This window comes from Peromyscus eremicus, unplaced genomic scaffold, assembly GCF_949786415.1.
Source record: "Peromyscus eremicus unplaced genomic scaffold, PerEre_H2_v1 PerEre#2#unplaced_3252, whole genome shotgun sequence".
Classification (NCBI taxonomy): Eukaryota; Metazoa; Chordata; class Mammalia; order Rodentia; family Cricetidae; genus Peromyscus; species Peromyscus eremicus.
In genome coordinates this window covers 1-16,065 of record NW_026737486.1, presented here as the reverse complement: position 1 = coordinate 16,065, position 16,065 = coordinate 1, and positions in this window count along the sequence as shown.

The following is a 16,065-nucleotide window of genomic DNA, read 5'->3' as shown; positions in this document are numbered from 1 at the left end:
CTTTAGTGTGTGTGGAATTATGTGAGGGTGCGTGTGTATTTGAGACAGGGTGTCATTATGTAATCCTGGCTGGTCTGGAACTCATCATGTAGACCACACTGGCCTTAAACTCATAGAATTAATTATTTCTGCCTCCAAGTGCTAGGATTAAAGGTGTGTGTCAATACACCTAGCAAGTTCTTTAGTATTTTGAATGATTCCCTAATCAATATCCATACCAAAATATTTGTTATTTTTGGATTATTTTCTTTTTTAAAAAAAGATTTATTTATTGTGTATAGAGTGTTATGTCTGTATGTATCCCCTCAAGCCAGAGAGGGCACCAGATCTCATTACAGATGGTTGTGAGCCACCATGTGGTTGCTAGGAATTGAACTCAGGACCTCTGGAACAGCAGCCAGTGCTTTTAATTTCTGAGCCATCTCTCAAGCCCTGGATTATTTTCTTAAGGTGTGTTTGTCTATGAGGAATTAAAAGTTCAAGAATATCAACTTTTTAGGTGATTTTAGTACATACTACTACTAATTTAGAAGCATTTTAAATATCTGTATGAGAATCATTATCATTTCATCACTGATGGTACTAAAAAGTATTTATATAAAAAAGCTTTCCTTAATCACAGTGAAACTAGAATCTCAAAATTATTTTCTATGATTTCTAGTGGGCTTCACGATTTTAAGATGTAAACTTGATTTTGTTTTTCTCTAGGGAATTAATTATTTTATTCCTTAACTCATTTGTAAAGTTAAGATCTGGACTTGATCTTAGGAAAATAACCTTTCTTTTGTGAAGTTGCTTTGTGTCAGGCATTTGGTCATAGCAATGAGTGAGGTAACTAACACAGTGGCTGTGCATCCGGACTCTTCCTGTCTTGCGGCCACGTGTTACACCCAGCTCATGTATCATAAGATGACTGAGCAGTTCTGACCTCATTTCCTGACAGTCTTGAGCCTGACTTGCTCAGCTGGTTTGCTTTGTGAAGAGAGAGAGAGGTACACTGTTTCCTAAGAATCCTCCCTTCTCTGAGCCAATCCCCCCTTCTGAGTTTGCACAGATTGTACTTGAATCAGAAGGTCCAAGGACTGATAGAAGCAGCATTCAATTGCACTTTCTCTAGAAGAGGAAAACCAGCTTCAACCTGGTAAGTGCTGATGGGGATGAAGGAGTGAGTAAGGAGAGAAGGTTGCGTGGTCATCAGTCATTCAGGTTGGTTTTGAAATGGGTTTGTTTCTATGTAATGTGACCTGCGGGGGAAGCAAGAATTCCTTCCCTAAGTTCTCCCTAAAAGAATTAGTGGGGAGCTCACAAAAATGTGTAAGGGTAAAGGCTTGGTCTCTGAACCATCTTTGTTCAGGTTTGGTGTTGGAGACATAATTGAAAATGGTAACATGAGGAATTTTGCATGATCAGTGACAATTCTGGTGTTATTATAGTCATATCATCCTAAACTCAGTTCCTTGTCATTGGGAATCTTGTTTGTTGCTGTAAAGAAAGTGATGTAACACTTGTTGACATATGCAAGTTCAAGAGTATCTACAGCCAAGGTTTCGATTTCCACCCACACATTTATGTCTGAAACATTTTATCTCCATAACAGTTTCTACTGTCCAGTGCTGGTTTGTTTGATTGTCTGTTTCAATCTTTCCCAAGCTCTCAAAATCAAGGTGCCTAGGTATGAATTTATTTTCTTTCTCTTGGAAATGGCACTCAGGGAAACGAAACGGCACCACCTCCATCATGTTGTCCAATCTAGAAATTTCAAAGCCACCTGCACTCCTCTGTCTTTCTCATGACCTACATAGAACCTGTTATTATTATTTTTGATTCTCTGGCAATCTTGAGTCATTATCCATTTGTGAGCTTCGAATATCTCTTATGTGAACTTTGCTGTGAACAGCTTCAGAAGTTCTTTGCTGTTGGGATTTTTATAGTTAGAAATTTTTTCCATGTCACAAATATACTTGTTCATTCTTTGCCTTAATTATGTTCTCTTTTGCTCATTTGTGGTACAGTTGGCCTTACAGTTTCATGGATCCTGCAGCTTTGAAATTAACTGACCATTGACTGATTATATTCAGAAAAGGGCTTAGGGAGGTGCTCAGCAGGTACAGCACTTGCCAAGTAAGTGTGAGGGTCAGACTTCTAATCCCCAGAAACCATGTAAAGCCCAGTGGGCAAGGTGCCCCACCTGTAACCTCAGCATACAGGAGGTATAGATAGGAGATCTCTGAGACTAGCTGAATGGGGAGCTCCAGGGTCAACAAGAGACTTTGTCTCGATATAGAAGAAGGAGAGTGATTGACAGAGTTACTCAATGACAACCGCAGGCCTTCATATGCGCATGTGTTTGTAATCCATGCAAATGTGAGCCTCTATACATCCAAGCATGCATACATACATACATGTACAAACACCACATAGATACACATGCATATGTCAAAAGGAAAATATTTAGGGGCTGGAGAATCAGCTCAGCAGTTAAGAGCATTTGATGCTCTTCCAAAGAACCCCAGTTCAGTTCCCAGCACCCACAATGGATGGCTCACAATCACCTGTAACTCAAGTTCCAGAGGATCTGGTTCCCTCCTATAGCCTCTATGGGCACCCATATGTGGCACATACACAGACACATATTAAATAAAAATGAAAACTAAGTATTTTAAAAAGAAAATATTCAGAAGCTTTGCATCTCAGTAGAACATATTCAGACTCTGTTTTGCATGTGCGGGTATTCTGCAACAACTATGTATGTGGTTTGTTTACTGCCATGTTTTGAATGTGAAATATCTCCTCTCCTCAGGTTATGTTGAATGTATGGGCTCCTGAGTCCTGTGACACACCAAAATTGGGGGCATAGCTAAAGGAAATATGACACTGGGGACATGAACTTGGGACTACAAGTCCCTTCCTTGTATGGCTCTCTGCTTCTTGCTTGCTAAGAAGTCATTGTCTCCCCCATGTTTTCCTGTCACCATGATGTTCAGTCAGAATTCACAGGGCTAAAGCAACTGGGAACTGAGCCTTCTGGAACCCTGTGTCAAAATAAATCTCTCCTCCATTAAGAACTCAGCTATTGTTTTACTGCAGCTTAAAACTGTTACTGATAGAGTATCATTTTAAGTGTTCTAGAAACAATTTAAATGATGCAGGAGGAATGCGTGATCATATGCAAAGACACTTGAACGTCTGTAGATTTTGATTATCAGCCTAGAAATTCCCAGCTATGTAGAGTTATGACTGTATGCATGGACAATATCTTATATAGTAGTTAATATATTGTGGTGTAAGGCATAACATGAGCTGTGTCTCAATAGGTTTTAAAATATAGAAAAAATGTATAGGTCCAAACCTTGCTAGCAGACCTGCAGTTTCTTCATTTTGTGCAAATGAAACATTAAGCAGGTTGACTAGCAATGGTCCCTTCCTCTCTCCTCCAGTAGAGGGCATCCTTGCACTCTCTGGGTCTTGGAGAATTTGAGATAATTCATATAAACAGATCCATGGGTGTTTACTCTTGAATGACATATACTTCAGCATCCTTAAGATTTATCAAATTATTGCATTTTGTAAACTTTCTTTTAAGGCTGATAATATTTCACAGTATGATGTCACATTTTCCTCATCCTGTTGATGGATATTTAGAGTGTTTCTATATTTTGGTCTTTGTGACTAGCACTACAATGAACATGAGTGTGTTATTGTGTAGTTTTCAGTTCTATTTTTTTGTTTTTCAAGACAGGGTTTCTTTGTGTAGCTCTGGCTGACCTGGAACTTGCTCTGTAGACCAGGCTGGTCTCCAACTTATAGAGATCCACCTGTTTCTGCTTCCTGAGTGCTGGGATTTAAGATGTGCACCACCACTGCCTAGCTAATCTTTTTTTTTCCAATACTATTAAGTTTTTCAGAAATCTTGTCTATTTCTTTCGAGGAGATAACATTTTACATTCCCACAGTGTAAAGGGTTCTAATTTTTTTAAACATTAACACTGGTAGTTATTGCCTTTACACTTTTTGTTAATAGCATTTTGACAGATATAATATGTCATTGTGATTTTGGTTAACATTCAAATGATAAGTGTTGACATTGTGTTTTCATTGTCTTATTGGTTATCTATATATTTTTTTGGTGGTACTGGGTCTTGAACTCAGGTCCTTATGCATGCCAGGGAAGGACTCTAATCCACTCTGCAAGGAACTGATTGCATTTCTTATTTAGAGAAATGCCTATCCAAGTCATTAGCACACTTATTTCTTTTGTTATTTATTGTTATTTTAAATTAGCATGAAATAATGGGTTTCATTATGGCATCCTTGCACAGTGTATGTTTTGTTCATGTTCACTCTATTACTTTTTCTAGTTCTCTTGACCCATCTCCATAACCTCTCTCTCCCTGAAATTATCTTTTTATGATTTTTATATTTTATGTGTATATATGTATATATACATACATGTATATACACATATGTATTTATGTATACATATATATATATATAAAATGTAGTATGTGTGTATGAGAGATGCGTGCAATATCTGTATATCTATGAATAGTGTACTTCATGTTGCATGATGGTCTTGAGCTCCATTTAGTACATGGTATAATTTCATAATTCATGGCTGAATAAAACTTAACCAAGCAGGTATACCACATTTTTCTCCATTCATCTTTTAAAAATTATTTATTTTTATGTGTGTGGCAATTTGCGTGCATATATGTATACCTGGTACTTGAGGAGGTCAGAAAAGGTCATAGGATCCCAAAGAACTGGAGTTACAGATGGTTGTGAGGCACCATATAAATGCTGGGAATTGAACCTGGGCCCTCTGGAAGAACAGACAGTGCTGTTAACCTCTGAGCCATCCTTCCAGCCTCTGCCTCCATTCACCTTTTGATGGACATTTAGGCCGAGTCTATGTTTTGCCTATTTGGAATAGTTCAAGGATAACTTGGAAGTGTATATCTCTGCTGTGTGCTGACTTGGGGGCTCTCTCACTTTGTTGTTTATGAAAAATATCAGGAATCACTGCGAGTCAACTACACTCTTTGTCTTTTCAACTAAACTTTGCACTTCCTTCTGTCTGATACTAGCAACATGCCCCACTCATTTGACTGGGTTTGCAAGGATGTGGTCAAAAAGCTTCAAGGAAAAGATCTGAAGCCTGTCAAACGTCTGTCAGATGCAATGAAATTCCACCAGTTTGAGATATTGCAGAAGAATCCTCAGTCACTGTTTTGGAAATCTGAGGATACTCCAGTTGGATATTCCCTTCTGCAGATCTTAGAGCCAAATTGTCCAGTCCCAGGTATGGTCAGTCAAGGGGCAGAGAAGTATAAAACTCAGTATTTTCAGGGGTGCAGTTTCCCAAGAACCTATGAGGTACGCAGACAAGGTAGCTAATGAGCAATCCTGCTTAAAGGCAAAGGACAAGGAAGGTCCTTTAGGAATCCACTCATTTTCTGGGCCCTTCCTGGCATTTGGTCATGTAATGCTTCTAAGAGCCTCTTTAGATGGAGATATGATACCCATGTTACAAAAAGTAATTGAGGTTCCTAAAACAACTTGTTCAAAGTCACACAGTTCAAACTGGTAGAACTAGGATCCAGACTGATGTCAGTCTGTCTGCTGGTCCTAGGTATTCTTTTTCAGCCATCTTCTCCTTGGCTGAAATCTGTTCTTGAAAAGATGATCTCAGGGGATGCCTAGACACTGCACACATGATGCTATTCTTTTTTAGGATTAAGACTATGTTTGCGCGCCGGGCGGTGGTGGCGCACGCCTTTAATCCCAGCACTCGGGAGGCAGAGCCAGGCGGATCTCTGTGAGTTCGAGGCCAGCCTGGGTTACCAAGTGAGTTCCAGGAAAGGCGCAAAGCTACACAGAGAAACCCTGTCTCGAAAAACCAAAAAAAAAAAAAAAAAAAAAAAAAAAACCCAAAAAAAACCAAACTATATTTGCATTGCTTCTGGAATTTGCCCTCTGTAGTAATTTATATTTCAGATATCAATTATTATTATATATTATACATATAATTATTAGGTAGCTTCTTGACTAAGGTTTAATTGAGGAGGGGAACTGACCTTGAATTTCCCATTCTCCAGAGCAGCTTTTCCACAGTGAATTCTTGGCTAAACTTCTGTTTCCTATTCTCTTCAGAGCCTGAAGTGTCAGCTCCCATCCCCCTGAAACACACTGTATCCCGGAAACTAAAGGCTAACGCAGGTGTCAACGCCATTGCAGAAGGAAGTGCGTCAACCGGGTTTGTTCAGTCCTGTGGATACAGCATCGAGGTCCGGTGTACTAGCATCCCAGATTCAAAACTGGAAAGTCTTCAAAACAGGTGAAAGGATGGGTCAGCAATGTTTCAGGATGTGTTGCTATAGGCAAAGGGGCATCAAACAGGTTTAATGACAACTCATATTATTCTACTTTTTTTTTATAAGTCACTGAAATAATGGCTTAGTATTCCCTAATAATACTCATTAATACAGAATTACTTTTACTGTTGTATTAATGTGATGGAGACAGAAAAACAAGACACACAGACAAAGGTTCTGATGTGGTAGAAGTTTCTGTTCATTGTACAGAGGATGGGCATGTAGTGAGGAAAGAATCATAGAAGTAAACAGGTAGAATATTATTGGTGAAATTATTAAGGCCACTGCACATAGTTAAAAGGGAGGTTTATTTAGTGGCGTAACTTACAAATGAAGGGATAGGTAGGTCGCAGGGTCTGGGGAAGGTGTGTCACAGTCTGGCTGTGTTCTCTGGAGAACTCTGCTCGGTCAACCTCCACCATCCAGGATCCAGGAACAGAGAGAGTGTGGCGTATCTGGATCTCGGGTCTTCAGGGCCCTCTCTTGGCCCCGCCTTGTAGGCATGATAGTAACTGGAGCCTCAATGGGGGTTGGAACTTCCAGATCAAAGCTGGAATAGCTACCCAATACAAATATTGATTAAAATCTGACGAAAACTGTAACAATCACTTTAATACCCCAGCACTTTGGGACCTAGTTGACCTCTACCACTTCTCTTTTTTTTTAACTTTATATTTTTATTTCATTTTTACAATGAGCCACTATAACATTATCATGTCCAAAACACAGGTGGAGAAATAGTGATTGAGGGAAGTGAAGTAATTTATCCATCACACAGCCAGGGAGGAACAGAACCACTATTTAAACTCATCTGAGTATCATGCAAAGGCAAACACTGCTAGCCACTGAGCTGTCTGCTTTATGTCATATAAGCATAGGTACAAATTCCGTTGTTTGTATTTAACCACTACACTGAGACAGCTGATGTTATAAGAGAAAGTTTCCAGTTCACCAAAATGTCAGACTTTCCATCTGTAGAGTAAGGTAGAGCCAAATGACATTGTAAACCAAGCATCCTGTATAGTCTATGATGCGAACAGTGTCAAAAGATGCTACATACCATAATTGCTACTCAAATATTGCTAAGTTCTTTTCTCTAGAAATTTCCTGAAATTCTATACTTCATATGTAATTGTTTTCAAAGGGCTAAGGTAACACAGTGGGGGATTTATATCAGGAGATAACACAAATATGGATTGAGGAGTTATTTTCAGAGACTTTCAAAAGAGAGGTAACTTTTGGAAATAGAAGGGAACTCATGTTCATACAATCCATTACAATGATTTTCTACCACATCTCTTTTGAGGTATAATTTAGAAGTAGAAATGCACGCTTCATGTGCAGCATTTTGGTGTCAGATATGCATATAAGTATAAGTCAGTAATGTATTATCTCTCCATCTGGTAACCATTATTTCAAATATTTCTTTATTACATTTATTTTCTCTCTCTCTCCTCTCTCTCTCTCTCTCTCTCTCTCTCTCTCTCTCCTCTCTCTGTCTCTCTCTCTCTCTCTCTCTCTCTCTCTCTCTCTCTCTCTCTCTCTCTCTGTGTGTGTGTGTGTGTGTGTGTGTGTGTGTGTGCATATGTATGCACCCTCATGCCATGGCTCAAATGTGGAAGTCAGAGGACAACTGCAGGAGTCTGATCTCTCCCTTTGCTGTGTGTGTCTGGGAATCAAGCTTAGGTCCGCAACCACCTCTACATGCTGAGCCATCCTGCCAGCTCAGGAACTGTCATTGTTATGACAAGAACATTTACTGTCTACTGTCTTAGCAGAGTTCAAGCACAGGTAGCATGTAGTCAACTATAACCACGTTGGGCTGTAATGTGGCTCCTGGATCTGATTCATGTCCTCATGCTTGCCTGGCCAGCACTTTATAGACTGAGCCACATTCCCAGCCCTAAGCTGACTCAATCTCTTTAGTTCTTAAAGGCTGGCTCACATTTTCAGTTTGGGATTTTTTTTCTCTTTCTCAAGATTTGGTCTCTGTGTCTCTGAAAATAGCCATTTGGATTTTTTCATTCTCATTTTACACCTTCAGGAAGCTGCTGGATCGGGAGCCATCATTTGTTAAGGATTGCAGGATGGGAATAAAGGACCTGTATGTGGTGACAGAGGCCTTTGAAGTGACCAAGGATGCTGTTCTGGAAGACAGTAGCAGTGTAGACCTTTCAGGAAAAGTGGGCATCCCCCACCAGATTGTCAAGGTATGGGACAGGGAAGTGAAGAAAACATCCATTGCAGCCAGTTCACTCTTGCTTCTCAAGGGCTTCTAAGGACCAGTTTCTCGGGGTCAGAGGGTGGGGTCATTATTCTCCTCTACTCGTATGTAATATATTGCTAAATCCTGATCTTAAATTGCATTCTTTTTTTAACATGATTTTTTTGATTCTTTCAGAATTTCACATAATGCACCCAAATCACACTCATTTCCCTGTATCTCCAAATACCCTTCATCCTTATAGCATCCCCCCAAAAGAAAACTTAAAAAGAAATAATAAGGATAAGAAAATAAAATATGAAAAACACAAATAAAAATATAAATTAAACCAAACAAAAAACAAAAGAAATTATAAAAATAAAAAATAAAAAACACAAATAAGAATATTAATTAAACAAACAAAACCAAAACCAAACAAAAATGCAAACAAGTGAAACAAAACAACAAAAACCACTTTGCTCTTCCATCTTTTCCACTTCTCCATCACCTCTTCATCTATCTTGGTGGCATCGGGAGCTGTGGTATATCATACAGCATATTCCAAAGAGCTTTACATGCAAATGTTCATTGTGTAGTGTATTGCTGGTCAGGTTCAAGGCCTCTGGCTTCTGGTACAGCATCAATACTGGCCCCTCACTGAAATTCCTGTCAGATATCCTGCAATCGCCTGGAGTCATGAAGCTCCTGTGGCTATAGTTCCAAAGGACCAGTCCCTTCATGAGCTCCAGTAGGTCACAGATGAGGTAGATGTTGAGGAGTGCCAATTCAGCCCTGGATGTGGGCCTGGGTGGTAGCTGAGTTAGTCAATAAGGGCTGTTGGGACCACACTCTTCAGATGATTGGTGAAGCCAGTTCTCCCACACCCATGGTGAGGGGTGAAACCAGCTTTCCCAAATTTGGGTGTGGGGAGCAGCACTCCCATGATGGGCCAGGTCAGTGGGGGGCAGGGTCAGCTCTCTGGTGAGGGGGAGCTGGCTCTCCCTGGGCCAGTGAAGGGCAGGGTTAGTCATTGAGCTCAGTTACTTATGTCCTCTAATGTCCTCATTTATAATGCTTTAATACATAGGATTAGCAAATATTGATACATTCCAAAATAGACATAATTGCTTGGTACTATGTTTTGTTTTGAGTAAATGATAGTTTGCTGCAGAAATAGAAATGTGAGGATTCTGTATTATTTGCACACCAATTTTCATGGCTGGAAAAACAAAGGAATACCTCAATTAAACTGCTACTGTTAATCTACATTCTATGATCATTTGATAACAAATATTTTTTGAGATAAGGTCTTATATAGCCTAGACTGTCTTCAAACTGGCTATGGAGCTGAGGCTGAACCTGAACTCCTGGTCTTCCAGTATCTATTTCTTTCTTTCTTTCTTTCTTTCTTTCTTTCTTTCTTTCTTTCTTTCTTTCTTTCTTTCTTTCTTTCCTTCCTTCCTTCCTTCCTTCCTTCCTTCCTTCTTTCTTTCTTTCTTTCTTTCTTTCTTTCTTTCTTTCCTTTCTTCTTCTTCTTCTTCTTCTTCTTCTTCTTCTTCTTCTTCTTCTTCTTCTTTTCTTCTTCTTCTTTTTCTGAGATAGAGTTTCTCTGTGGAATAGTCCTGACTGTCCTGGAACTCACTCTGTAGACCAGGCTGGCCTCGAACTCACAGAGATCCACCTGGCTCTGCCTCTTGAGTGCTGGGATTAAAGGTGTGCTTGAATTAAAGGTGTGCTGGGATTAAATACCACCGCCTGGCGGTTTCCACTTTCCAAATGATATGGGATTACAGGTACATCCACTATGCCTGACTTTGATAAGAAGTGCTTGAAGGGGCAAGATTTAAATACATTTAAGCACATGCAATTTACACAATCTACTCACCTCAAACAAATATATTTAAAACTTAGCATAAAATTAATTTATTAGATTAAATATGGAATATTATCTATCTTCTCCTTTCTGTATCCCTGAAGTAGTTCAATTAAATTTATTTTTGATAATTTCATAGATGTATATCATTCATTCTGATTACTCTTGCCCTGGTCTCTCTTACCTTCCTGCCACACTCAGCAACCCACCCTCCTCTTTTCAGTTCCCTTTCTCCCATTCAAGACTTTTGTTTTGTTCTATGACCCACTGAGTTTGAGAACTCTGTGTGAGCACGGTTGTACACTGTGCACTGGAGCATAAGAACTCCATTGACTCCAGCTCCTGGCACCTAAAGACCACAGCAGAACCATGGAGGCCTTCCACAGACTTCTGAGTATCTGCAGTGAGTCCCTGCTAACTCTCTGGAAGGTTTGCTCCTGTGTTCAGAAGCTGCACCCAGCTCTAGCTGAGATAGGACCACTTGTGCTACACAGTTTCACATCAACACCAAGTGGTCCCAAGACTGAATCTTAAGCATCATTCAGGTGGTCCAAAAACTGACAGTTGGGTTAATAGCAAATAGGCAAAAATGTCAATACAACAAACAAATATGTATATTGACAGATAGCTATATTAAAAACACTACCAGCAACCTAACTCCAGTTGCCTAGGACCAATTGCAAAAACATAAACAACACACACACACACACACACACACACACACACACACACACACACAAACCCCCCCAAAAACCCACAAAATAAAACGAAATAACCCCCTCTCCAAAAAAATCCACCCTCCCAAAATCCAAAATCCTAATAATGCGTCTCCTTGAAAAACTTGTACTCCTTCAGTAATATTTCCAGGAGAAAAGCAACTTTAGATGACACAATGATTTTAAACATCAATTATGAATATGTTCAAGTGCCTCAAAAAGATATGAATAAATGCCAGGATGAAGACTAAAAAAAAAAAAAAAAAACAACTAGTTGATTGAAATAAGGAATTTGATAAAGAGAATTTTAAAAGAAAACCCAAATTGAAATAAACTTGAAATGAAAAAAATTCAGGAAGTTAAAAGGCTTAGTGGAAAGTCTCAGCAACAGAATGGATCAAGTGAAAGAGCTTGAAGTCAAGGAAGAGGAATTTGATCAATCACAGCTGATGACAGACCCCATAAACATAATGTCTTAGTTAGGACTTCTATTACTGCTACAAAACACCATGACCAAAAAGCAAGTTAGAGATGAAGTGTTTATTTGGCTTACATTTCAGCATTGCTGTTCATCACTGACGGAAGTCAGGACAGGAACCCAAACAGGACAGGATACTAGAGGCAGGAGCTGATGCAGAGGCCATCGAGGGGAGCTACTTACTGACTTGCTTCTCATGGCTTGCTCAGCCCACCTTCTTATAGAACCCAGGATCAGCAGCCCTGGGATGGCATCGCCCACTACTGGCTGGGCCCTCCCTCATTGATCACTAAGTGAGAAAATGCCTTACAGTCGGATCTCCAGGAGACATTTTCTCAGCTGAGGCTCCTTCCTCTGATGACTCTAACTTGTGTCCCAGCATAAATAACATGCAGCAACTCTGGGACACTATAAAAAATCAAATCTATAAATCATAGGTATAAAAGAAGGAGAAGAAACCCAGGACAAAGGCACAGAAGATATTTTTGACAAAATCATGGAAGAAAATGTCCCAAATCTAAGGAAAGAGATGCCCATTGAGATGCAAGAGGCATGTAGAATACTAACCAGATAGAATGAGAAAAGAAGCTTTCCACATCATGTAAAAGTTGAAACACTAAATGTCCAGAACAAAGGAAATATAGAAAACTGTAAGAAAGACCAGTCGCGTATTAAATATTGCTTAACATTTGAAAATTTCATGAATATATACATATATATATACATATTTGTATTTATAATGTATTCTGGTCAAACCCACACACCTCATTAACTCAATTCCAACTCCTCCCTTATCCCATCCCCATCACTCTTCCCTCCTAACTTCCTGTGCTCTGTATGTATTTTAATTTTTATTAAACCCATGGAGTCCCCTTAGTGCTGCCAGAACATGCTTGAGTGTTCATCAAAATAATATTCTGCAAGTCCTAAAAGAATACAGTCAGCCTGGACAACTATACCCAGCAAAACTGTCAGCTATAGTCAAAGGACAAATAAAACCTTGCCATAATAAGCATGTGAAAGGAATTTATGACCGAGAGGCCAGCCCTACAGGGGAAACTAAAAAGAATATTTCTGCTTGAAGAAAGGGATAAGAATATCCAAGCAGTGACAGCAAAAATTAATAGTGTTAGGTCATGATTAAACAAAAGACAAAAAACATCATAAAAATGAACAAAATGACAGAATCAATAACCTTTGAACATTAGTGGTTTCAACTCCCAATTAAATGACACAGACTAGCAGACTGGATTAAGATACAGGATCTGTTTTGCTGTCTCCAAGGAACATAATCAACCACCAAAGATGGAAACTATCTTAGGGTGAAGGTTGGGCAGAGATATTCAGAGCAAAGGGAAGTAGACTAACAGGCAATGCTACAGTAAAATCCAAGGAATAGAGTTCAATCCAAAAATAATCAGAAGAAAACATGTCACTCCACACTGATCAAGAGATCAATCTATCAAGAAGACACTGTATTTCTACACATATTTGCAACAAACATGCATACACACAGCTTCATAAAGCAAATTCTTCTTTATGTAAAGCAGTAGATTAACCCCAATGGTAGGTGACTTTAGTATCTCAGTTTCACCAAAGGGCAGATTATCCAGATGAACAATAAGCATAGAAATAATAGAGTAAATGACTCACAAAAGAGCTAGAAGTAGATGTACCATGTGCTTCTATTACAGCACTCCTGGACATGTACACCCAAAGGACTCTGTGGGATCACAGATACTTGTTAATTCATGTTCATTGCTGTTCTCATCATAATAGCCAGGAAATGGAAAGAGCTTAGCTGTCCATCAACTGATGATGGAGAATTCAAAATCTGGTGCACACATACAGTGGAATTTTATTTATGTGAAATTATTTATTTATATGAAATTATGGAACTTCAGGAAAATGGAGGTAGCTAGAAATAATAATCCTGAATGAGATAACCCAGACCCAGAATGGCAAGTGCTAAATGTCCTCTCTCAGGCCCTGAAAGGCTTCTGTGTTCCAGTAGATGGTCCTCCACTCAGGCATGTTCTGGCAGCACTAAGGGGACTCCATGGGTTTAATAAAAATTAAAATACAAAAAGAGCACAGGAAGTTGGGAGGGACAAGTGATGGGGATGGAACAAGTGAGGAGTTGGAATTGAGTTAATGAGGTGTGTGGGTTTGACCAGAATACATTATACATACAAATATACATACATACATACATATGAAATTCTCAAACATTAAACAATATTTAAGAAAAAGAAATTGCACATTAAAAAGGAAAACAATTTAAATTCAAAGGGATTCCAGCTTAGAACTACATCTCCTTCAAAATGTGCACCAAATGCAAGTTAAAGATGTCTTTAGGTATCCAAGTTCTCAGGCATGTAACTCTCAGCTCCTCAGAAGATAACCAGTAACAGGACAGAAAAGATAGAAGACATCACACTGCCTGATAGAGACAAGATCTGGGATGAGGAGAAGCAATCTCACCCAACAGCTGACAAAGAGTGTGCACCTACACAGAAACCCAGATGTGAATATGGGTGGAGCGGTAAACACTGAGAGCCAAGTAGGAGAATGAAACCCTCAACTCAGAGGGAGACAGTAAATCAATACCTAGTTTGGAAAAATGAAGATATTGTAATAGGGCCAGCTGTTGAAATTGGATCCTAATTAGTCTTATAATAAAGACCAGGAGTCAGATATAGAGGGTGAAAGCTAGAAAGTCAGAGAAGCAGAGCAGCAGCCAATAGAGATTTCTTACCTCCACAAATCCTCAGACCAAATGGGACTCATATATTGTTCTCCACACGCCTTATATTCCTGTCTCCATCTTCTTAGTGCTGGGTCTAAAGGTGTGCACCACCATGGAGCTCTATTTCTCTTTCAGACTGGTTCAATCTGGAGTAGCCCAGGGTGGCATTGAACTCTGCATCTTCATGCTTCCTCGTTCCAAGTGCTGGATTAAATGTGTGTGCCACCATTGCCTGGCCTCTATCGTTAACTGGTGGCTATCTCTGCCCTCTGATCTCCAGGCAAGCTTTGTTTGTCAGAACACAAACAAAATATCATACAACAGGTTGTATGGCTCAGTGGTTAATACCAGCCTGGCATTTATGGTGCTCTGGGTTCAGTTGCCAGGCCTCTCCAGGCACACCTCCTCCCAAATCTCAATGTAGGTAAACATTGTCATACAAGGGGGATAAGCAGTAACTGGACATGGGGACCAGGAGGAAGGGAAGTGAGAGACTGTTAGCATTTTCTCATGAGCTTTCTAGGTTTATTCAACTTTTAAATTATAGGCATATGTTGCCTTGATTAAAAGTAAACATAATTTTTATAAGACAAGGAGCTACAACCCCCTAGGAATGTTTTGTCTCCCCAGGGTGAAGCCAAGGGAGAGTGGCAAAGAGAGAGAACGGATTCTGTGGCTATCCTAAAGGGTTCAGTGGTGGCCTACAAGAAGAAACAACTGGTCATTGAGAATAACACTTGTGGTGAGCAGATGTGGGGGGCAAGTGGGGGTGGGGTATCCAAAGACCTGAACCTCCTCTTCTCTCCTGACTATAGTCAAGAAGGAACACTTATGACTGTCCCAGGCACATGTCCCACCATCCTTAGCCACGTCTAAGCATGGCCAAGCTCTAATACCATTATCTGTAGATGTAGCTATAGCCTCTCATGTGGGAAGGGATCCAACTTGGGGTGCTCAAATGGAGGTGTCTGTAGCTGGTTGAAGTCCAGGCCTAATCCCAGGCATCTCTAGTCATCCATCTCTAGCCAGTCAAGGTCCTGCATGGAAGGAGAGAAATGATGTCACGTGTAGAGGGCTTTAGGGGAGCTGACTAGAGGGGGGGAAGTGTGAGAGAGGAGGTGATCATGGGAGAGGACTCTGGGGTGAGGGTTTCTGAAGGTGCAGAGAGTGTTGTCAGGTTAGGCAAAGAGCTTGGTGAACCCAAGGAGTCAAGACAGGTTGGGGCTGTTTACACATGAGAAGGCCAGTTTTCTCTGAAGCTGCTGGCCAGTGATGTGGCAATTATTTCTTTTTGGTCTATTATGAGAACTAAAATTGTACTTGCCAATCAGCACATTGTCCTCCTTGGTGCCTGATTGTGTAAACAAGATGCCCTGCTGGCCCCTGCTCAGAATGTTACTTGAAGACACTCTTGGAAGCTTGCTTTTTTGTTTGTTTAGTTCCCATGTTAAATGCTGTCATTTTTCTCCCCTGGCTCATTTCATGTGTCAAATGCTTGAACTGTGTTTTTATACAACTTTCAGACCTCAGCATATTTCTATGGATATAATACAAAACAATGCAAGATTGCCAGATTGAGAGTGGATAAGGAAGGTCCAGGTACTAATATAAGGCTAACAAGAAACCTATGTGACAGGGCAGCAGAAGCCCATCTGCTTTAACTCATAGAATA